At 38.9% G+C, this 26,085-nt stretch overlaps 1 long non-coding RNA gene across 1 annotated transcript in view; it reads left to right on the top strand.

Annotated features, from left to right (window-relative positions):
- LOC139770497 (uncharacterized) overlaps nucleotides 1-26,085 on the top strand; it is a 96,077-nt gene that overhangs the window by 23,904 nt on the left and 46,088 nt on the right. Inside the window, exon 2 of the long non-coding RNA XR_011717775.1 lies at nucleotides 25,108-25,148. This is a non-coding gene — a long non-coding RNA (uncharacterized lncRNA). The remainder of the gene's footprint in view (nucleotides 1-25,107; nucleotides 25,149-26,085) is intronic.

Here is a 26,085-nt window from a genome sequence, read left to right as displayed (position 1 = left end):
AAAATAAAAATGTGCAGTACAAAAATTACATCAGTATTTTAGATTTTATATTCTGTAATACTTTTAGACAAAATTAAAATTGAATACAGCATCGACTATTTAATACTCTACGAACAAACTGTATCAGATCTAAACTGCATAATTAGAATTGAACATTACAATATGTCCGCCTAAAAATTATAGTTGGAGCGTTTCGAAATAAATTATAGTCGCTTTATTATGGCGTTTAATATCTGGCTTGATAATATTAAAATATTCAACGAAGGAAAGTAGACGTAGGGCTACGTCAACTGTCACTATTTCATGTTATAGTATTCATCGAAAGGCAGTTGACGTAGCCCTACGTCTACTTTCCTTCGTTGAATACTTTAACATGAAAAAATGATGCATTATACAACAACCAGAATCTCGCGAGAAGTCGTAAATATGTATATATGAACAGACAGCTCAGAGTTCTTCGAGTAATATAATTAACATACAAGCATGTAATCTTTCGAGGGAGCTGTCGAGACCATGAAAATATTCTATGCAGCCAAGCGTGGAATCACTGATGATACGTTTGCATGCATAATGAGGTAATTTTGTTTCTCTGTAACGCAGCTAGTCCATAAGTCAGGAAGAATTTTATTGGAGCAAAGCTATCTTGCATCTTTAGCCTTTTAATTCTTCACTGCGTTAGATAATCACAAATTAGATTTTTAGATAAAAATTTACGAAAATATGTGTAAAAATTTATTATTATTATTTATATTAATCTATTAATATTAATAATATTTATAAAAATATTGATAGTGTGTGTATGTACCTTATTTCGTTTTTTATATCTTTTTAAATTAATATCTGTGAATTAAAATCTGAATAGAATAAAAAATAACATTACAAAGAATGAAAAAAATGTTCGCAAAAATGTAACGCCATGGAAATTCGAAACTCTGATAGAATTCGCGTATAGAAATTTTCAGGCTATTGATTTGATAAGGTATACGGTAGATTGAGTGAACTTGCAACTTTATTGATCGTGGGCCGGTTTTGAAACATCGACCTGAGAGCCAAAGAGATTCTAGTTGATCACGCGGGGCGTGGCTCGGTTAGTCGACTTCCAATGGAATCGAATCATTTGCTACGTACGTATACGTACGTGGGTTGAATTTATCTGGCGAAACAAATGACACAAAGTTGCTATTTGCGAGTGGCTGTCCTCGATGTATAAAGTTGATTTCCCTACTCTTTTTTGCTTTTACTCCCCTTCGGGCGCATTAGCATAGATATATATTTAACCTCGCGGTAAATTAGCGCGCGAATTCATTATAAAAATGAAAAAAACTTGTTCTCTAGGCAGGAAAATCACGCGGATATATACCAACAATGTGATATCGATAACTCACGTAACACTGGTATCGCTCGATCGTGTTGTAAAGACACTTGGTTACGAGACGTATACCGTGACGATATACTCGATTTTTCTTCCCGCACCGGCAGTTATCCACGGGCGGTTTTTATATGGAGTACGCATATACAGTTACAGCTTGAGAGCATAAATTGTACAATATTATGGCGCGGTAATGCATTTAAAACGCGCAAAGTAAAGTTTCTAATTAAGGGCCTCTCGAGCGTGCACCTCGGAGGATAAGACCGAGGGAATCGCGAAATATTACCAGGCACCAAAGGGATAACGACTCTGCCGGCTCCGCGAATAAACGCCGGACTATCTCTCTCCACCCCCTTGCCCTGCCCCCGTCCCATCCTCTCACCCCTCCCACGCTTCGAGAAGTTCGAGTGGAACTAATGAACCGTACGCAACGCAATTACGTAGCCGCTTCCACGAGAATCCTTACGCTCTCGAGAGTCGCCCTTCCATCTTACTTTCTCCCTCGGCCGAGACTCCTTCCACGGCGCTTGAGGGCTCGTAAATATGACAGGATCGCGGCTAACCGGCATCGTTATCGATATCGTCTTATCTTCCTACTCGCATACTCCTCCCCGATATCAACCGGCCAATCCACCGTCGCCGTCGTCGTCGCCGTCGACCACGGGACCTCGAGCGGAAGTGTAAAAACTGTATTTTACGACACGAGGTACGCTCTCACTTCTCGTAAACAAAGTTTAGTAAATTAATTCGGAGCTATGTAAATGCGCGGCTTATACCCTCGATATCTTTTTGCGCGTGTATTCGACGTTGTTGCGATCTTATTTACTGCAAGTCATTTATTCCGACAGCGGTATCGTCGAAGAAAATCACATCGCAGTGTAGCGTGGAATGCTAGCCATTTCGCCATTTAGCCATTTTCTTTGTACCTGCATAACTAAAAACCAAGAGTTTTATATCTTTTTTTTGGAATTAGTCGTGCGCTCTAAGTATAAATTATATACCCCACGATACACAGTCGCATTAATAAGGCAATAAACATGTCTGATTTATTAAGACATCTCTCATTGTGAAATGTGAAGACATTTAAATTATTATTTAAATCTACTAATTATTAACAATATAAATCGAATTCTTAGAGCTAAGAGAAGAGTCTCGAGTCTCTTCTTTCCCTCATTTGAAATTCCCGTGTCCATATCAATAAGTTTCGAGGCTTATCGTCGTAACTTACATTGCCATTGCAGTATCGTCTTGATGCGAAAGCCAAATGCCGATACTTTGGCAAACACGAAGAGAAATCCATTGGCTGGGTTACGTTTCGTCGTGGAAGGTCGAACAGCACGAGACCAACGAGCCTGTGGAAAATCGTAAATATTTAACATACACGCCACGTCAGAGAGGGCTCTCTGTATTTCGGGACTAGTGGGAAGTCAAACGAGTCGTGCGACCTTTCGCGATTCGTTTCTCTCTCGGAGAATGCGATGTCCTGAGTGCCGGCCAATGCCAGCATCTCCTCGCGTCGTCCTCTCCGATAATCCACCATCGTTTGAATAATTTTTTCGCTCTCGGGACACGATAAACGTATCTGAAGATACGCGTTGTCTCGAGTCCCCCTATACGTATAGAAGTAAAATTCCTCGAGTCAAGCAGAAGGGATGGTATACAACCGCGATTCGAATTCAATTTCAAATGCGCGACCAAGGACAGATTGCCAATCTTCGTACTTATCGTCTTCGGTCAATCGAATCCTGGTCTCACAAAAAATGTCGATTGCGCCGCTGTTTGAACGACATTTGCGTAACGCGGGGAACTATTTCCGGGCCGAAATAGAAAGGAACGTAACGTAACGCACCGTCCGCGTCGTCGCGCGTGGCGTCGTCGAACTCCTCGTAAAAAAACGGGCTTGCGGACGAGAAGCATAACGTCTGTTTACGATGGTCGCATAAAATTCCCTCTCGGATGGCATGCGAGCATGAATGAAGGCGGTACGTGTCGTAGAGGAATAGCAGCCAGTCAACCGGGGCCGAGGGAACGAGCGATTACGCAAGCGGCCGACTTTACGAGCAAACGCGAAGCGGTATCTCTCTGGCTTATTTAGACACAGACAGTCCCCAGACAAGAACGGCGATGACCTGCATGGTACACGCCACTATGATGATCTCAATGACAAAATCACCTAAGTCTGCGAATCGCGCGAACAACGTGAGAGATCCGTCTTTGAAACTCCGCAATCCCCAGTAATTGAAAATTTACTCCTACGATCGGGTTCAAACCAGTTGAACTCGTTCATTAGGCGAGAATAAAAAGAGATTTGAACAATCTCTAACGGTAATGCTTTGCGTAGCGTAACACAACGAAGAAACGATGGAAAATCGATTATCCTAATAAAAAATAACGAAGTAACGAAGATTTGTGTATAAAATTTTTAATTATTGATCGAGTTTTCATTCGTTCGGTTTCTTACAATCACGCGGAGCTCGTATTGTAGCGATAACAGCAATGGCCTGCAAACTGTGATAACCTTAGTGACGAAATATTTAGTAATTAAGTTGGATGAGAGAACAGTAAGCGCCCTTTCTTTTATTTTGGTGCTCAAATAATAATTCTGATAGCGTTTGTGGTTTTTCTCAATTAGAAAATAACGTCAGTGTGTTGTGGTACAAAACAAACGATAAAATCGAGTGGATAAAAACAGTGTTTCTCTCTCTCTCCTCTCTCTCTTCCTCTCTTCAGAATAGCGTGAGCGTGTGCTATTATAAACATCATAATAGTTGACGACAGCGAGAATCATTATAAGACGTTGTTGTTCTCGATCCCTTCCCTTTTATTATTTAATTAGCATTCATAAACTAGATAGGAAACTAGAACATTTTTCCAACAACGTTTCAGCCATCACAGTGTTATTCCAACTCCACAGATCAAGCTAATTTCTTTTTGCCTTCAATTCATAAATTATTCAGTCAGTTCGATTCTCCAATCGTGCGAACTAGTCAAAGTAATCAAACCGATGCATGTGTACGGTTGACGGTGCACGTTATTGCGCAAAGTGACGGTTATGTGGGCAATAAAATTCACGGACAGACGGCGTCCAGACAGCAATGAATCCTTCTCGCTGCCCACGATAACATAGATTATAAACCCAAACGACACGCGAGTGAACGCGATGATATCTGACGTTGTCGACGGTATCCGCGAGTCGGTTTGATTAACCTTACATTATGTTGAGAAAATTTTTTCTCTGGCATTGTGTCAAGAAAAGTACGATGTATCACGTTTACTAAGAATCGCGAAATAAATATATAATATTATTATAGAAAATATATATTTATTATTGCAAAATACTTCTTGTCACTTTAGTGCGCGATTAAATGACCTGAAAAACTTTTATAAATAACTTATCTCCTTTTCTATTACGAGAATACGAATACTGTGATGTACGAATCTTGCGACACTATCAAGTCGCCATTCATCTCGCGATCGTTGATCGCACGCTGCGCATCAAGAGCACATAAGCGAACGTGCGACGGTAAGATAAGATAAGGATGTATCTCTAGCTTCCATGTCATCCGGTCGGCACCAAGTTCTCCCCATTTCCGTCCACCACCTTACCGTCCAAATAAAGCTAAACGAATGTTTTTACGAGCGTCTATAAAGCTTTAAGTGTTGGCGAAACGAGCGGCGTGACGACTTCGACTCCTCCGCGGCTTTTAAACCGCGTGTCTTCGCGTGCCCCCCCTCCCCCCTCGACTTTTGCGACCGGAGGTGGACACACGTGCGCCGACCATGTACACAAAACACCTGACGAGTGATGAGTCGGCCACTCGCGTGAATCATGGGTGCACATGCGCTACATATTGGTGTCAAGGTTAACTCGAGTAACGGATAGAGAGTGACGGGCCCGACCGACACTCGTAAATGACAGGCAAGCCAAGCCATATTCTTTATTACATATCATTGACACGAACGTTTCCGCAAGCCTGTCTTGGACGATACATGACTACACGTTCTCCACGTGATCGCGATTTCAAGATCGACCTGCTATAAAAGGATTACGCATCGAGTCGGCACAAATGTGTCATTAGTTAATTACACAAGTAAAGCAGTTATGTGATTGAACTTGCGATTAGAAAAGTGTATTACAGTAGAAGATAAACTCGACGATTTTTGTAACAGAGAATTTCTTATTTTTATCGTCCCGATTGTGAACTCGTTAGAACACCATGAGAATATTTCGTTCCGGAGCAAGAGTGCTCCGGAGTTTAATTTTCGTTTGAAAAGTTCTAGTTTGCTTTCTCGATTGTCATGCAAGGTCAGGGCCACAGATAAGTCGTCACTTACGTGAGGTAGATGCATTTCCTCGAAACATTACGATACTCCGGGCCGGAAATCTCGTTTATCGACTCTAAAACGAGTCGGGGTGCGGGTACGTCGCGAAACGGCGTACCTCTCCCCCTAAAACAGATTGTATGTACAAGGTTTCTCGTTTCTGTCTTACACGTGACGTCACATGGTACAACGGGTTCGCGGGAGAAGTGCCACGACCTGCCCCAATCCGGACGGGTGTAAAGGCAGGGCAATATAAACGAACGTTTACAGGCTCGTTACATTTTTATGAGCTCGACGCCGCAACTACGCCACTACGGCCATCAACAGAATGTCGTAAACCATCAACCAGCTCTGTCTCCCTTTTCGTTTCCTCTCTCTTCTTTCCAGTCACTCGCACAGTCAACTCTTACCCGATTCCGTCTCTTTTCCTCCCGTCGTATCTTTCACCTACCCCTCGACGTCGTCTATCCCGCCCCCCCCCCTGGACCCCCCTGGTTCCCTATATAAGTCCACGTGGCATTTACGCGTAACTTCCGGTCTGTGACGTCACCTCGCCGCTCGTAGACCACTTAGGTTACGTCATTTTATTGACTGCGATCATAAAAGTTTTTACACGCGGACCTCCTGCGTGCCCCCACTTGAGATCGCGGTGAGTATCGGTCGTGGATTTTATGTCTCGCACCGCTTTATTGTTTTTACTACTCGCGGGCACATTGACCTCATTTTAATTCTCCGATACTATACGTAAACATTGCTGTCCCGCCAAAATACTTCTGCGTTACTTGAAAATAACACGATCATGCGTCACGTGTGGAATTAAAGTGCTGCTTTATACAACATTATAAGGAATTGTTATTAAAAAATTCATGTTTTATACTGATTTTATTCAAGAAAAACATGTATATTGTATATGTATATGCCAATTTATAATATAAAAATAATTCCATCTTTCCATTTTATATTTATCTTCTTTTTACATTACCGCAGAATTCTTTTATTAATTTGTGAGCCATGCTTATAAGTCTGATATAGGGCGACGTGTATTTTCATACGTATTTTTCCTTAACGATCGAAGAATTTTCATGTAACAGCAGCAGCATGTCTGCCGCAAAGGGCGCGCCATTTTACTGATATACCGGCCTTTATTAGGCGCCACCCTCTTGACGTCATTGGTGGTTTCGTCGGCCATCATGAGACTCATTATGCGCTCTCGCATGCTTGGAATTCATGATGGCCGCCGTCGACCGGACCAATCCGTGCGCTCTTACCGGCAGCCATGAGAAAAACGGTCCATCCTGCACTCTGCTGGTCGTCCTCGCAACTTTAGGCTTCACAGCTTACCCGATAGATGTCTCTACCACTTAGAACGCTGCGCTAATCTTTGTCGATAATTTTAACGCAAAATTCTTTAGTTAATTAATCAATAAATCTTATTCCTATTCGCGGTAATGACGATCGCAAGATACGCATTGAAAACAAATGTATTTGTAGCATATAATACCCATAAGTTTAATATGTATTCTGGATTATTTAGATTGCTATGATTATATTATCAATAACTGCAGTTTGAATTTTGTAGCTATTAATTGATAATGGATGTAGTTATTAACTGATGTAGTGATAATTTGATAGCAAGTAACTGAATTTGCAAGTTTGATAGATTTCTTGAATCTAGTGATCCCTTTCAAGTTATAAACTAAGAAATTATAAACTAATTCAATAACTAAATGCTTAAAGTTATTTTATATTAATAAAAACGAAAATATATATAATCAAGTGGCAATAATTTGGGATTTGATTTTGATTAACAAACGAGAAATAACGTCGTAATGTCATATTATTATATATTATAATTTCTGATATTATTTGAGGGAGAGAATAATGTTTAAACAATTCTTTGTAGACTTATCGAACGTGCACAACAATAAATAAACCATTATTAAAATATGAAAATATATGCAATTCCGCTATCAATGTATCAATATACCAGTATAGCAAATGTTATTTATTATGCTGCTATATAACTTGAATTATCTTTACGGAAGAGTGATATTTTACAACGCTAGCTAAATTACAGAATCACTCAGGGCGTAAAGCTATATAATACCACTGCCGATAAAATACACGTTTCAAAGATAAAAGAATAAGAAATCTATCGCGTGATAAATGTGTTAATATATGCAGGTAAAAATGTAGGCAGACTTTTACGATTGACGATCGTGACATTAAGATTCAGTTAATTAAAAGTTACGACGGCGCCGCAGTGGATCTAGGATAACTTAAGCGGATCTATACAATCCGGCCCGCGATATACAAGCGAGGAAAATGCAATGTATTAACACCGGCCTTCCCCGTAGCTTCTATCTGTGATTCTGTGCAGTCTTCCTCCATCTTCAATTCGCTACGCGCGCGCGCTGGTATGGTACGGGAAGATTAAATTCGCGATGCTTTTCTACGGGCTCTCGCGAGAGGCAAGCCCCGATGCGAAAGTGAAACGAAAATTTACAGTAACCCTACCCACGGAGGCATCGCGGTACTTTAAAGGACAGCGGGGCAACCTTATCCGCGTCTCGGATCCGGATAATTATGTCGGCGTGTTTATTACGCTCGGTTATCCGCGACTTTATTTTGTCGGATAAAAAGGATAAAGGAACGCGCGCAGACCGGAGATATCTCTCCCCCGGTGCCGTCGCACGGAGACGACGACGACGACGACGACGACGACGACGAAGACCGACGAAGACGACGACTTCGCAAAGAAAAGTTCACGGCTGGAATTCATGATGGCCGATCTTCTTCTTTTTCCTCCCGTCGATTCCGAAGCAGTTAGCCTGAGCGTAAAGGTAGGCCGAGGTGTGCGCGCGCCACCGACACTACGTGTGCGTGATGCACGCTCGTCTCGTGTATAATACACACACGCGATCGTACGTACCTACGTATGTGCTCTCCGTCTGGACTGCAAACCCCGCAGGCTCTCCGGATTGGTAATTTCCGATCCGGCTCTCCCCTTTTCCTACGAAATCTATGCGCGAGACTTTCCTGGGGAGATAGAGCTCTCGTCTTCCTAGCCCGTAGTATCTCTTTCGGGATTTCGAGATCCTCTATGGAATTTCTATCCCGTACGATGAGCGTTTTTAATGAGGATATTCATAGTAGAAGCGAGTAATCACATGCAGTCGGGCAGACGTTACGTAATTATAATTATAATATCGTAGCGCGTTGTTATATCTTATGATTTTAATGCTAGTCGCGCGCGCGCGTTAATTGCCGACATTACCCGATAAATACTTCATGAGTATGCGTGAGACTCTCAGATGCCTTCATAACGACGATGTCGTTATTTGCGGCACATGTGGAAATAAATTTTATTAGTTGTACCATCTTGGCGTTTAGGAAGCAATTTTTGCAGATCTGTCAGCAAGGTTTTTCTACTCCGATAATACAGATATAAATTGAAGAATATATTGCCTGTTAATTATTTAGAAGCAGAAAACTCGATCTCTCTCAAAAATGTAAATTTGTTCTTTAGAATATGAATATTACTCTTTTATTTGCAGTTTTTCAATTTTAATATTCAGCCTTCTCTCTCCCATTTTTAAACGTAATCATAGATTCTCTGTTAGATCTTATTATTAGCGATTATTATCAAGCGATATTATACAGATATTGTGTGAGATATTATATTCTGTTGCAATTCAGTAGAATTGTTTTACGTAATTAATTTAATCTAAATTAATGGTTAATAATAATAATGAATTTGACACGTATATCTAATATATGAAAAAAGGAATAAGAAAAAGTATGAAATAAATATCGCAGAACGATTTTGTTGATTTCTCTATGTAGATGACCGTTATCGCAAAAAGAGAGATAATTATTAACATATTATATACTCACTCCGATGACACAAGTTATTTCTGTCAACTTACTCTTGCGTCGTAAGACACGATCCGAAATTGTCGCTAATTTTGGATCCGGGCAATGAAAAGAGCGGTATTTCCGTTTGATGTGCGTTACGATTACGCTTAATATAAAATTCAATTGCATGCCGGTGTGTGCGCTTCGAGAAGGTCCAATTTATTCTTATCAGACATTCCTGTAAAATCCTCTCTCTCTCCGGTTTCTCCGTCGCTGAATTTGGAGCGGCGGCAAAAGAACGAAGAGGAACGTCGGACAACTTGCGCGAGATGTCCAGGTAAGCTGTAGGGATAAACAACCAGATTGAACGGATCCTCTGAATTGTCGAGCTTTGAAGATCCAACGAACCGCTTATTTCCACTTTTCTTTTAACCCCACTCTACGGCGCGGTTTCCTGTAAAACCACGGCGAATACCGAGATGGAAGGGGAGTTGACACGTAACTCAATATAAGCGCGTCTTATTTACGACGTTATAAAATTACCGAGTTGATGCTTCGAACTGGAATAAAACGGCCGCGGCGCCGCGAAAGGACTGCTCGTGTCCGGGCATTAGCCAGGTTTTTTCTTTTGGCTGACTTCCCGCGGATTGACAATGTAAATTAGTTACTATATCTATCTACGTAACGTCGCTGGGATGTTCGCTTGGCTCCACGCCTAATGTCCGACGAGCATGTACGTATCTTTACTGTGTGATTGTTGCGGGAACTTGATTAGCATATTGGAAGACTGTGCAAAGAATTCCAATTCGCGAGTGCTAAGAAAATCGTGTACGCTATATGAATAGCTGCGTTTCACGTTTCTGAATAAAACGAAAATTTGTTGTCGTATTCTATATTAAAAATTGGAAGTTTGAAAATATATAGAAATAATTGACGCAATAAATAAGATTCGCGATCAATTATCTTTTTTAAGTAAAAATATTAGCAATCTAGTTTCAAAAATTCGAGAAAGAAAAATCTAAGTTATGATAAGAACCTAATGCACATGTTTTGTTGACGTATACAAATCGCCGGTGATTGGGTATTCCGCTGAATACCTATTTCTGGAAAAGAATGCGTTACCACCTAATGAAATTTCTGATTTTATAGCGCAATGTCAGTCCAGACGAACCTTGAATTGGATTATCGCATCAACTGAGCTTTGTAAATAAAATGCGAATATAAATGTGTTTCCTTTTCTTTTACATTTGCTTCTGTTCGTCTTCTAATTCATGATTTATATCGATGACGCTGAGAACCAGTGACAGCAGAGAACTAAAATCCACGTTTTACTTTCTACTAGAAACATCTCTCTTTCTCTATCTCCGTAAATAATCATTTGTAATTGCTAATGTAAGCAATATTTTATATATGTTATAATTTCAAATTTAGACGGAAAACACTGTTTCAATATTCCTTATACACGTTTGATGTTTTGCTCAAAAATACAAAAATTATATTACCTTTTTAGATATTTTTCATTATTACATTAGGATAAATTAACAATCTCATATAGATTCTTGTTGAAGATGGCGTGCTTTAATTCGCTCGACATTTAAAACACGGGTGGTCGGCACGTGTGTCGTTTCATAAACTTCGTAAACACTCGCTGGAAGATGCAATCGTTACGTACACGTTCGTTACAAGCGGATTGAGTTACGGTAATACGCTCGCGAAATGAGTCTGGACCTGTCGCGGAAGAGTGTGATTTAAGAGAGCGCACCAAAAAGTGGTGCGCCATATTATGCGGCTCCAGCTATTTATACCAAAACTCCATGGAATACGTAATAACCGTAAACTGATTTTTTGGCACCGCTACTACGAGAAAACTGGGTTGAGAGACTCTGGACATGAAGAACGAAAAGAATATGTTTTCCATTTCATTTGTCGCGTACCGCCAGACATGATATTACTACCGTCCAAACAATTTGTTTTAAAATAAACTTATTGCAAAGATATTTATTATAATATTAAATATCTATTACAAATATGTAGATGAAAGAATAACATGATTATAAAAATTTATATCTGTATTTTTGTATTTCAGATTGGTGTACGTATTTATTGCTGAATTATTATGAAAAAGTATCAATTTTAAGAATAATCATTGAAATTGATAATTTCATCAAGTAATTTTTAATATAAAATTTAAAGGTACGTGAAAATTTAACGTGAAATCGAACGTAAACGTGGAATTAAACGTGTATCGAACATGAAGTAGAATATTCCTTGCGTGGTCGATTTCCATATGCTCCATATATCTGAGATGTGTCTATATGTGGAACAAGTATAGAAATGCCAAACTATCGATAAAAGCTCGCGAGAGAGAAAGAGAGAGTTCTAAACTTATCAAACCTGGCGGGAGTAGGGTAGCTGCCTTCGTTGCATTACGCATCCCCGCCATTTTCATTCTCTTTTCTCCGTTCCTTCTTTTCTTCGCAGCAGCACGCCTTCGTGGCCGGACCATATGGCCTGGTGCGTATCGGCAATCAAGCGCCAACGTCTTGTGGCAAAACTCGAACCCGTTCCATAAGGAACAGCGACGATTTTCTCCGTGGTCGATAATCCCTACAGCTTCTCAGCATCTCTCGCTGCTCTTTTTTGCACGTCATCACTGGTGGCTTCCCATTAGACAGCTCACATAATGCGTACTTTTTATACCCGAGAGCTCTCAGGCCCCGACTGCTTAACATAACATCGGATTCTTGTATAATTTCTCCGGCGGGGGAGGGAGGGGAGATAAAACTCATTACCTATTAATTTATTTATTTATTCCGGCTGTGATACGTGCACATTTTCGCAACAGTCACGGAGAAAAAAAGAAATATTTGATTTACCTTTCAAAAGTATCAAAGTAGTAGCGAATAGGCGACCTCAACGTGTTTGAATAACATACTTCGGCCGCCAGTTACCGAAACTCGATGGCCGTTAAAGTATGTGTTAATTACTTTTCATAATTTCAACTTCATCTCGAGCAAGAAGACGTAAGTTTCGTCTTACTTAATTTACAAAGCTACGCGAATAATATCGCAAATCTTACACGCGAAGCATCCAACATTTTACATTTTTAATAGATCTCATTTTTTTATGAATAAATGACGCGCACTCCGTTTAATCCGTCTATTAACAAAATATAATGAAAGAGACGCACACGGGAGTCTTTCCTGCATTCATATTGTGCGATGTTTACTACTGTAACTGATTTTTTGATAAAGTCCTCTGATTTCGTCTTCCATTTACGTGTCCATTCGATAGACGTCGGAGAAGTCACGTAACGAGAGAGAATCTTTATACATGAGCCGGTCTCAAAGTCCCTCCGCCGACTAACAACTTATCGAATTTTTGCATCAATTATATCAGATAAGATTTCTTAATTATTTATTTAATTACTCGCTCCGCCTTCTCAAGACGCTCCGCTCTTTTCGTTTTAACTATAGATACGGGCAAAATTATACTTTCGATGGGGAAGAGATGCAGAAGCGAACGCGCTTATTATGCATACTATCTTGCATCCTCCGGACGCCGATTCCGACAACGTATATATAGTAATTAGTTAATTATGTGGGCAGCTTATTAGGGCTCCATTGACATCGGGACTGAAGTTATCGCTCTAATTTACCCTAAAGCTATCGATCCATTTCGTGTTAAATTAAGAAGCTGAAAGGGATCGGCGCGCCAATAAAAGAGATAGCCCCTCGCGATGAACAATAAAATTGCCAATTTGTGTCTGACAATGTCGACCGGTATAGTCGACTCGTTCCGCGTGACCGTGGATTTCGACAACTTCCCTCGAAATGATAATGATGATACTTGCTTCGTGTTCTTTACAAATAGGGGTTTTTTTTCCGTTAAAGCACAGGCCTTGTTTCATTCGTGTAATGTGCTTCGTGCGATCTAAGATATGAATTTACGTACCATCAGGAAAATGAAAGAAAAGAACGTCGTAAGTGAGCCATCTGTTATTCTTGCGGTGACAGTAATGATTTTATCGTAGTTTAGCGAGAAAGGATTATCTAAAATAGGCACGCGATTACCCGGGAAAATAATTGCTCGAGAAAAATCAGCTAATTGATGATTAGCTCGTATACATACTTCTTATACTTTTGCGTGCATACTTGCGAAAGTAATGTTTGTCAAATGCGGACGAGGAAGCAATAACGTCTATAAAATTACATATTACAAAAGTTGGTTAATTATTTACTAATTACGGCGCGCAATATGGAATAGATAGCAATGAAATTATATATATTTCTTGCATTTCTATACTAATAACCAATCGTTATAGCGCAGTCAAGCATATCAGTAAATTATGTTTCCTGTTATGAAGATATTCTCATCTTGCGGACAATAATAGCAACATAAATAACATAAATAATAATAGAAAGAATATTAATTCAAAACCCCCTTTTTTACATAACATTCGCTTTGATAACGACGTGAAAATCAGTGATCAGTAAAACTGTCCGAGGAACTAGACACGAACGTTTCAGTATTTATATCCGCTGTCATACGTTCTGACAGGACAGGAAAGTGATGAACGGACGATGGATCGTACTTTTGCATACTCGAAGAGAATACTGCACGGAGAATAGTTGCGATGTCGAAGTGTAGCCGAATAGGTAAGCCGGAGTCGCGTATCGATCTGAGCGCTACTCTGTGGACCAACCCGAGCTAGGAGGATAGGGGGGTAAATAGGGGGACACGTTGAAGCGGCCACTACTACCACGACTGCGTACCAGCATCCACACCCACCTTAAGAGCTGACACAAGTGCCTAGACTACCTACACAATCAGCTGTACTATCACCAGGAGCTAACATGGACTTTCACGTCTTTGGAGCTATACAAGCGCCTCAAGCACAGGCTCGTTTGACGGCACACAACTATCACGCGAGAGCACATACGAGTCTTGCTCGTGCTAGTTTGTCCAGACGTGTATGTAGGCACTCGACATCCGCATCATCCCCTCCGCTCCGACCGAGGCTGTCGCCAAGGACCTCCAGCCTCAAATCGACCCTGCCTCGTAGTCAAACCTACCCTACGTGGGTCCCCGTCGACCCTGGTTGCCAGGGTACAAGATGAAAGTGTAAGGGAGTAAGGGAAAGAAAGAGAGAGAGAGAGAGAGGAGGGGAGGGGAGAAAGGAGTCGGGAGAGCAGGGCGTGTCGTTGCGTCTGCAGGGCTCCGAAGAAAAGGTTTGAAAACCTCTCTTTCCGTTACTTTCGCCACCCTCGTCTATTCTTACCCTGGCACGCACCAGTGGCCCAACTTTTACCATTTCGCCGTCTGGCAGGATAATCTCCCAGTCCCACCTATAATCCAGAGAGAAAGAGAGAGAGAGAGAGAGAAAGAGGGGGAGAAGAGAGAACGAGAGAACGGAATCACGATTCCCTATCTGCCTCTGCATCGACTCTTCTGTGTTTTCCCGGGAAAAGGGACCATCGTTATTTCAAACTTGCGCCGTGCAGGTGCCACGAGTTGTTTCACGTTAATGACATAGGCTAAAGCTGGAACTTAATGGAATCAACCTGAAAGAGAAAAAGTTATCGGCTCGTCGAGAGTGTATAAAATATACATATATAATCGCTTACTAAAGTAACAGACGAAAGTAAATTTCAATTCATATTATATTTTATTATTATATGTGTCACGATATTTTCCACGTTAATATATTGCCATTAAAATATCTGGGAATGTAATATTAACCGATAAATTCACGTTGTTAAGCAATATAAAATAATATATAAAAATAATGAATTATTTTCTTTTTTGTAACGTAATGTAACTGGTATTTCCTAGTCGCCTATATATAGCGTATATTTATGTATTTATTTATAAAAGATTTATTATAAATCTTTTTGTTGCTTTTATTTAAAGGAATATATATTTCATGACGCAAATGTAAGTTTTACGAATTAATGCTACATATTGTGAAATCCACAATAAATATTATCGTTCGTAATTCCTTTCGAAACAGTAATTGTGACAAGATAAATACAGAATATATTGTAGTCAATGTGAATATACGTGCTAATCTTCTCGGCTGCAAAACGTAGATAACCGCCGATTCATGTGTGTGTGGTGAATAAACAAATATTGCCGAAACAACGTGTCGAATATACATATAATGTGCTCGAACAAAAAGACGATGTCGATGTAGGATGCATTGCTTGAATGTCTTTCTCTTCCGTTCTCTCTTCCTCTCGCTCTCTCGTTCTCTCTTTTATCGTTATTATATTATATTGTACTCCTCCGAGACACAAGGCACTCTGCCTAAAGACAGACTTCTCGAGTAGTCTTCCGCTAATAGCGTGGGCGTGGATGCAGGTGCAACATGCATATTGCAAAGGAATGGGCTCGTAAGTGGAGGGTGTACGAAAGGTGGGATTAAATTGCCCCTCGTAGACTCCAATCAGGGACGCTCGGAGAAAATTAGAATGAATGGAGACTGCTCGTGGCTGGCAGCCGCGAATTAGACTTGGAGATTGTCGAACATGGCATTGAAATGATGGCGATTGGGAAACTACGAATCGAGAATTAAGAGGCTATTTTCTTTCGCGTTTATTTTCGACGCATGAACGAACCGCAGACTTCAAAGCAATCCCTGGCTTTGTGGTATGTAGCGTTATACGTACAGTTCAGTATTTAATATCGTAGAAAAGGCTTAATTTTTTTTTCATGTTCGATTTGCAATTTGATACGAATATTTAAGCGAAATAACAGTAAGAAAATTTTAAATGTCGGCAGAAATAGGCAAGATCTGTTGTTTTGCAGCTCGGTGCCCTAATTATAGTGTTTCCATTTGAGATTGCATTACTTCACGTCAGCGTGATGCGTGTATTACGGTTATATCTATTATTTATTTTGGTATTTACCATCGAGCCGATCACAAATTACCTCATTCCCGATAATGAACTTGGTTCGTGGCGAAATCTCCTCCGACATTGAAAGGAATAGGGGCTGATAAAGTCGCTGGCATAGGGAAAAAAGGCGCGTTTTTTTTCTTCAAGCTACCAGGGATTACACGTCCTCCTACAAAGGACTATCGGCAAAATGACGAGGCGCGGGAGCGCTGGAAAGTTGGCAAAATCCGGAGTGCCGCGTCATAAAGATATGCTCGGCGGGTCGCTCGGGAGTCGGGCAGAAAGTATGAAATTGCTTATATTTTATAAAAGCGAAGGAGAATGGGAGGGAGGTCCTTGTGCGGCGCGAGAGATGAGGTGGTATCGACGGGCAAATAAAAAAGACGCGGCGAAGAAGGAGGCAACGTCTTCTCGTGAATAAACAACGAGCATCGTACACGCCATGGTAACGTAGGCCGATAAAAGAACATGGACGCGCGCATAGCCGCCTGCATGTAGGGCTGGCATTCCGAAGGTGTGGCGCTCTTTCGTTGGTTGCGTCAAACGAAAGTCGGTTCGGAAAATTAGAATGTACAGATCGGATCAAGAGATTTAAGTAGGCGTTAAATTTTATCACGCGGGTAACGCCGTAACAAGCAACTAAATAGAACGAAACGGATCAAATTTATTTTAATGTTCACAAGATTATAAAAAAAAAAAATGAAGAAGAGTACCCTTATAAAGAAATATAAAAGAAGATTTTCAGTCGAGAAAAGCAGATATAGGATTGCACGCTCAACTGAATTTAAGATTAGAATGTCTATAATGACTTCTTTCTTTTATTCAATTTATTTAATTAATTCACAAGATTTCAAAAAATACTTACTCTTATATATAATGCTTGCTGCTCATAATTATATTTTTTTTAGAGGCGTATTCTACGTTCAAACAAGAGATTTAGCTACCTTATCAACCATATTATTACTGCCAACATGTCAGTGTTATTTAAACCAAAACATTTCAGTTTAAAGTATATCCTATATATTTATGTACTTTGCAGTCATATTTTGGCCGTACTCCAATTCAAACTTTCGCCAGCTGAGCGGTTAATGTTGCTTGCGCGGTTTAAATTACCATAATTCTGCTCCTTAAACTGTTATCGTTCCAATTATTAAATCCACGTCTCTACCGTATTACAATTTCGAAAATAGTACAATTTCCTTAAATTTATTACTGAAATATTTTCTGCGAATTGAAATTGAAGATAATACTTAGTTATTTGTTCTTACTATTAATATATCGACGATTTTTTATAATTACTGAAGTGATCACAATTCATCTCTTAAATAAAACTTTTTATGATTAGAAAAATATAACCAAAACTGTGATGTAAATCTTGCAAGAAATACAATAAATCCTGGCATGTAGGTATCGATTTATACATACCTGTATATATATCTGAAGGTTCTTCCCGAAAAATATGGCGTCTTTGTCGCTGCATTGTCAAGCTTGCGAAGACGGAGGGAAGAAAATAGAATACCCTACATACATATATCAAGTTCCTGGCCAATATAGCTCGGAAGGGACGAAGACGCGTGTAATCAACGCGCAGATAAAATAGCATATTGTTGTTCTCGAGGAACGGTTTACTTAGGTTCGGTATACTACCGCGTTGAATTTATTATAAGGGAACCCGATGAACAAAACACGCCTGCGCTAACACATCCGTCGCCATTTTCTCAACGTATTTCAAAATATCGATTTTTCAGATATATTAGCATCCTTAACTGCAATACAGTCAAAATGTATATTCAACTTAAAATTATATTTTAACTTTAAAAATAATCCTCTTCTAAATATTAATAAAAACTACGTTAAAAAATTGCGAAATGGTTGCACATTCAGTTTCGATGCTGAATAATTAATAAAGCAGAACTTTAAATCATTCTTTTGTAATGTAACACGGAAATTATTGAGATACATTATTTGAGGAAAATGACGATATATTCAGCGAAAATGTTTAAAATATCGGATTTGTCTAGTTATTGGTAATTAGCTTTCGTACGATTAGAATTGATTCAACTTGATGTCATTACTAAATACCAGATATTGTCTCAAATCATCATTATATCAAAAATCAACGTTTGATCGGAAAATTTGAACGTTTTTTTTTTTAGGATTTGCTTACAAGAACGTATCTCCAACAAATGTTGATCGCAAAAGAGAGTGAATTAATATCACCAGCCCAGCCGAATGAATTCACCCCAAAAAGGACACGTCTTATTTCTTATCTTGTAAATGGTTCACCGAAGTAATCTGTTGCAGTGTTTACGCGGCTATTCTCTCACGTATTACATGTTTGCCTCTATGTAATGAGATAGGGGGTCGGTCACGGTTCAAGAGTTTTCCACATTGTGCGCCGATCTCGTTAGCAAAGAGATTATTCACATGAGATTAATTAGCCGCCCTTGCAATGCGACGTGATCCGCCATTCTGAATTTCCACCAAAATGCAAATTTATTCAAGTTCGTCACTTATGCTGTCCTTTGAATCTTGTTCTAAGTTTGATTCGCCCGTAATTAAATTTCGTAACTTAAGCTTTTTTTTACACCGAGGCCGCGAGGGTTAATAGGGTCTCTAAATTCAAGAAAATTAAGACACTTCCAATCTATTATAATGAGAAAAGAATGTATGAAAAGAAAAGATTTCGAAAATATTTTACGGCAGCTGAAACTCGAAGGTAGGAAACAACACGTCCAGTATTTTTCTTTATCTATATCTTACAATACATTGAGACGCATATCTTACATCTAACTTGAGAAATTCTTCTTTCTTCTATTAATTCCGAAGAATTTAAATGAGAATTAAAAATTTATTTTAAAACCTTTTAGATTATTCAAATTATTATCTTTTACTATGGTATTTGAGCCCTAAGATAAAAATCTTTCTCGCTCCAAACATGTTTTAAAGAAAAATGCGTTATTTTTCTTGAATTTATAGAGACCATATTAACCCTCGGTGTAAAGAAAGCTTAATTTGTGATTATTACTTCTTTTTATTGATTTTCTTTTTACGGTTCACTGTTTGGTGAAACACCGAAAATGAATTGAAAAGAATTATTATTTAACGTCACTGAATTTAAGTGGCGTCAATAAAAGTTGATTAATATAATTGAAGTCTAGGCACTAGAAAATTATTCGTTGATTCGTGGTTATTTCCACACTGATTTCTAGCGTATTTTCTCTTCCGCAGCGGCGTCATCGAGCCTGTAGCCAAAACCGCGATGGCCCGGAACGACTTTGTTTGCTCGTCGGGTCCCTACGTATCACGAAAACTCGCGCAAACTCACATACGAGGGCGTATTCCCCGCGTATCCTGTACCTATATTCGCGAAAATCCGCGCGTATTCATGTAACTCCACCTTCGCGGTTGCAGCGTTGAATTTGCCGAAATCACGGGGTGTTTGAACGGGTGGTCCGTGCACGCGTATTTATACGTGCGCATGTATATGTATATGCATGGTGCATTTGTCGTGCACGTGCGGCCGAGTACGTGCGCGGATATTCGCACGTCTATACGTGTTTCCCGTTTCGCTATTGCAACGTATTGCCCCCCCTCCCGCTCCCGTCCTCTCTTCCCTGTTCGCCGCGTTCAGTTTCCATGTCCCACCAACAATCCAATTTATACGCTGGATTATTCTGGGAACCGTCGGTGGAGCCGAGGGTGGCTTTCAACCCTCTCCCTTCCTCCTCTACCTGGTTGTTACCCCTGTCGGACCCTCTCAAGCCCCTCTTTCTACGTGCCTGCGTCGACTGCTGGCTAAATCGCCACGGCCGGTTCGGAGGGAGCGTGTCCTCGACAGCGATTCGATCGAGCTGGTTCTGCTCGAACATGGCTGATCGTCACGTTCTTTCCTTCGTCTCTCGATTAGGCGACGGTACAATTTTTCGTTATTTTCTGTCTCAACCATTTATTTTGTAGTTTTAGTAAATGCCTTTATGATGCGATCTATATAATAGAATTTTTCTGTTTATGCATAGATAGATTACGATCCTCGCAAGATTTATTTCCCATATGTAAAAGCTTACGTAGAATATGTCCCAGCTTTATTCCCGGGAGGAAAGCAATGCTATAAAAGTACGCGATTGAACTTACTGATGCCGTCGAAACGCGATTGCCCTGGTTCCGTCCAAATATCTTTGCATCTGATTCCTGATAACTCGAGCCAATATTGTCTAAATGTCCTCCTTTACTTCCAGTGCCGTCATTTCGTTTCTGTGTATTTAACATTCCAGGTTCCACGTGACCGCACTTAATTGCTCGCGATGGAGTCTTTAATTAAAATGAGAAAATTTTTATAATGTCACGAAGATTTCAGATTTCATCTTATGAGATATTTAAATATCTTATTACACATCTGGAGAACATTTGCAGTTCGAAATATTTTTAACGGAGTATTAGTTATTTCTGCCTTGTTTATGAGTTGTTATAATCGTTAACTCAGAACATTGGATACGTTTGATAGAACTGCCTTCGTTAAAAAAAAATAGCTAATTATACGCCTTTTCATCAACATTTACAATTATCCTTCTTTGATGCTCGATTTTTGAATTTGCTCTTTTTATCCTCGTATAGACTCTTCAATATGCCGTGTCAATGTAGTAATAATAATATTTTCTTATCGGCGATTAACGCTATAGAGTTCGGAATCTTTATGGAATATTTACGATATACCACAATATTCGACATTACATGTCCATAAGATATTTTTGCCTTTCTCTGGGAGGGTATATTCCAGGCTACCTTGCGTATCTCCGTGCAGCACATCATCGTTGTACATTATCCATTTTTCGCGATTCTTCCTGTAAGACCTCATTAGCATCTTTTTAATAAAACCAAAAGGATTGTAATAATTGCATAGGTACCTTCTTTACACTTTACGTACAAACGCGTCGCATATACATGGCTCATTAAACCTCGCGATATATTAATAATTTAACGGTAAGAACGTTAACGCACCGAATGTCTACTTCTCTTTTTAACCTTGGATCATCGGGATTTCGTGCACAGTTTCTACTAAATTCACGTAGAACTCGTCACGGTGTCTCGTTACCGAAATAGAAAGCACTTCACGCACAAGTACCGCAATTATTCCATCTCGATTCGTATTTCTTGCGCTTGTAGCATCCGTCCGTCGTGTCTGGAGCGTAAACGTTGACGGAGCAAAAATCTCCCGTCGAAGAGAATGGTCGACATTCACAAACCCTCTTTATAAAAAATTCAGAGCTTCCCGAAGAAACGAACGACTATATCGATTCTCGATTAAGACGCTCGGTCTGGCCAAAGTTTTTGTTTGCTGCGTAGTTGCACGGCCACTTTCTGGAAATTTACGGGACGAGTAATTTCCTCGTCTTCTGTGTGCTTCTATGCTTTTTACAAAGGTTTCTCCCCATTTCCGCCAATAAATCGCGTTTCCGCAAAATTATGTTGCTGAGCTCAACTAACTTGGACTCATAAACGACATATATTCACTAAGTACTTTGTTTTTTCGTTCGAAAGTAATTTAATGTTCTATTTAAGAATAATATTTTATAGTAGTCTTGTATTTTTCATAAACAGTATTAAGTAAAGTTTTTTAAATATATTATTTATACATAATAAGCTAAATTTTTCTAGATCTATATATATTGTTTCATAGGAAACACAGTATCTGTCTATAATGAATTTAAAATATAAAAAGAAAGTTTTTGTTTTATTAATCTATTAAAGTATTTCTAATTAGTAGCAACTCAGTGTCTATGACAAAATTTTCAAATTTTAAATCCACATAATCATTAAAGTAGCGATCTATGAGATTAAGGCTTTATCATGCCGTTATTCATTTATAAACATCGATTTTCTACTGACTGGGCGCTTAAAAAAAACCGTGTAATAATTTGTATCGCAACAGGTGTAACGGGCGGATCTTTATTTAAAGACACACGGCGTCTCTTTTTTATTCAGATGCATGATCTTGTAAAGAACACGGATATATGTCCAAGTGAACAGAAGTGTGCGATATACAGGGATGAGCAAACTGTTAGGTGCAGACAGTTTGTGGCGCTTTAGAATGAGGATTTATATCGCCGTCTGAGACGTAAACAATGCGCGAGACGCGGTGATAAATCCGCAGCGGACTCTTTCCTCTCCCCCTCCTATGTCGTAGGTTATCCAGGTCTAGGAAATTGTCATTTACTGTTCTCTATTGTTGAAGTTACATGCTGCTATTACATTCGCCATGTATTATGTTTCATAGAGATACGTATCTCATGTCTTCTTATCTCATGACTCGTTAATATTTAACGTATTTTTTTATTCAACGTATTTTATTATTTGACAGAAACAATGACAGAAACTCAATGGAATGGCATTACAAATTTTAATGATATTTTTACACTTTTTGAACAAGATTAATGAAAGAATGATTAAGATTTATATGCTTATGAATAATTAAACAGTTGATATCCTCTAAAAGCTATGTTGCTGCTCGGGAAGATTAAACTCAAATATAAGAAAATTTTTTTAAAAATGAGTTTTGAAAAGAATTGTGTTCATACCAAAGTGATTTTATGAGTAATAGAATAATCTATTTACTGATACTTGCATGAGAAATATTTTCACGCAACGTACATACAATCGTAATTTTTACGTACCGATAAATTTTGCAATATATTCTACTTAAATTAATTTAAAATTATAATTTCTGTCTGTTAACCTTATTCCTTCTTAAACCTTAGTTCGTGAAAAGTGCTTTTTTCAGTCGGTTGTAACTCGCAGAAGCTGTTTCCCTCATTTTTATTGAAAGAGAAATCTAAATTTGTCAAACATCAGTCATTAAAAAATTAAGATAAAAATTGCGAATACAAATTGCGAAATACTGCTTATATAAGACAAAATGTACTTATTGCATAATTTCAAACATTATATTGTAAATGATTAAATGGAGTCGTTAAATGGAAGATAATTGACACGATTAATATTCTTAGCGATCACACATTTAACTAGCGTTTAAACCATTTTATTGCGGATGACGTGGGTTTTGATAATAAAAAACTTTTTTTCTATTCTGATATTCTTATCTCTGATGTTTATGAAGCTAGAAAGAAAGTTTGCTCTCCATTAATAGCTTAAATGCGTTTTATATGGATAGGCAATTCAATTATCACGTATAAAAAAGATTTATATAAAAAGAGGAATGATTATTATGATGCGTGACGAAAGATTTTATAGAGAAATATGAAAAAAGAAAGATTGCGCATTGTAGGTTAACGTCCCGTAAAGTTACAATAACGTCACTGATATCGACGTTTACAACCATACTAATTGCAGCACTTTATTAGTAAACTATTAATATACACACGAGTCATATCAACTCGTAATCATCAATCCTGGCATCCTATTGGGAAAAATAAATGAAGAAAAGAAAAGAAAAAAGACGAGAAAGTATTTAGTAAATACTTATCAGTCGCATGTTTAGTACGATTACAAATTATAGCGAATTAATTTCGCATTTGGAATATTGGAATTAGCGATTTTAATATTTTAAAAGAGAAACAGAGAGAAAAGAAATTTGCAACGTTTTCGAATAATATAACAAATTCAGTATCGGCTTTCCGATAATATCCCCGAGATTTACATTTGAGCAAAACAATTTGCATTTAATCGAGCGAGGTATATTTACTTCCATACTAACGACCCGCCGAGAGTGTTGTTTGTGTTGTACGCGTGAATCGCGAAATTCAACGAGGTTACCGTGGATACATTCGCCGAACGTATAAATCGTTCACGCGAGAGGGTTTCGTGATGGCAAAACCGCGATGGAGGGTTCCGCCCGTAAGGTGCACGCAAATACGAACCGAGATGTATATAACGGCGATAAAGTGATACTGATGATTACACTTAAATGTCTTCAGTCTTCACGCAATTGTCTCCCATTGACACACAATCCCTTAATTGAACCTTCTATTATACACTGCACGCATGTCGTCCCCGATGCCACTCCAGTATTTACAGCGGCGCATGCAACGGCAACGACCAATTAGTGATTTTATCATCGAGCCGAACAACGATGAATCCTCGGTATATACATGTAACATTGGAGAAGTTTTTTCACGAAGATATTTTATATTATAATGCACATCTCTGTTCTTCACTTAACTATATCACAATATTCGATGAAATAATTTTCGTTACGTCTTCTACATCGTGAAAGTCCAAATTCAATTACTCGCAAGAAGAGCATCGTACACTGCCGGAGAAATCGCGGTATGCCGACGGCGATGGTAAAAGATCCGATAGAAAGCCCTGGTCCCGAAAAAAAAGAACCCTTTCGTTGGCGTTTTTATAGCGCAGTAAATAAGGAACTTTCTCCTAACCCTTTTTTAGCGAAAAGTCAAACGTCACATCAGTGATCCGTGGAGACTGCTTTCACCAGTCCAGGCTATTTCTTTACCCCCTGTGTGCTCCAAAATGAGATACTTCATAGAATCATCAGTGTAGTTAAAAAATACACATGTTACAAGGCAGGTGTACATATTATACTTTAAGCAGGTGTACATATTATACTTTGAATCTACGCATGATTACCAGAAGACAAGAACCTTTAATTGATTATTATTTGTGTCTTGTTTCTAATTACAGATTACTGGACATGCTAAGTCGTCAAAGTCACCTGAATACCGGTAAGTTTTAGAACATTGCGGATACACAATGTGCATGAGATGATTGTACGTAATTGCGCGGATTTTCCGGTAACGTGATTAGAAAAATAACGGTACGGCAAAGAAATAGGTTGCGAGAAATTCATCATAATTCGTGGTAGCGGCTGTTAAAGCGGCGTTACGCTCGTCTTATTTCGCATGAACGTAATTTGAATTTGAAAAAAGCAGTTTTTATAGCCGAGTAATTTGAACTGGCATGCATATAAAATAGTGCAACGGGCGCAGTGCTGTAAAAGATTCACAGGGACGATTACGTCGAGATAAAAATGACAATGTATCAAAGAAATGGATTGCATCCGCAAGAGACTAGCTGTAGCGCAACGGCCAAGTATCCCAGCAATTTTCTCGGCACTGCCGACTTTCTAAAACGATGATGCTGAAGAACCGCTCAAGCGAAACCGCACGTGTTTTATTATAGCTTTAATTGCAAGTATCCTCTTAGCTGTACTTTACGCTGACCGTAACCATAGGAAAACGTAAAATATAGACGTTGCAATTATGCATTGCCTTTAAGGAGTTCTCGTTGTTCATCGCGTCAGGGCACGTATCGATGGAAAATAATATTACGAGTCTCATTACTCATTTTTATCGGTTAAAGAGAACGGCTAACAAATTTTATCTTCAAGCGATGCGCGTCAAACCCGAATATCGTAAAACATTATGGTACTTAGAATTATACTTAATTAACATCAATAAGTCTTGAACCTACTATAAATTGTATAATGAAAAAGGAGACGAACTCAATTTTTACGCAGATAGGAAAGATCTCAAAATTATGTCTAAAATGTTATGTTATTTCTATTTGAATTACTTAAATAAAAGAATCGGCACGACTAATTGCCCAAGTAGTTAAAGTTTTTTTTATAAAGTCAATATAATACATTTTTGTTTTTTAATA

Source organism: Temnothorax nylanderi, unplaced genomic scaffold, assembly GCF_030848795.1.
Source record: "Temnothorax nylanderi isolate EJ_2023f unplaced genomic scaffold, tnyl_v1.0 TNYL_tig0030_pilon, whole genome shotgun sequence".
NCBI lineage: Eukaryota > Metazoa > Arthropoda > Insecta > Hymenoptera > Formicidae > Temnothorax > Temnothorax nylanderi.
This window is presented reverse-complemented; position numbering and strand designations above follow the sequence as displayed.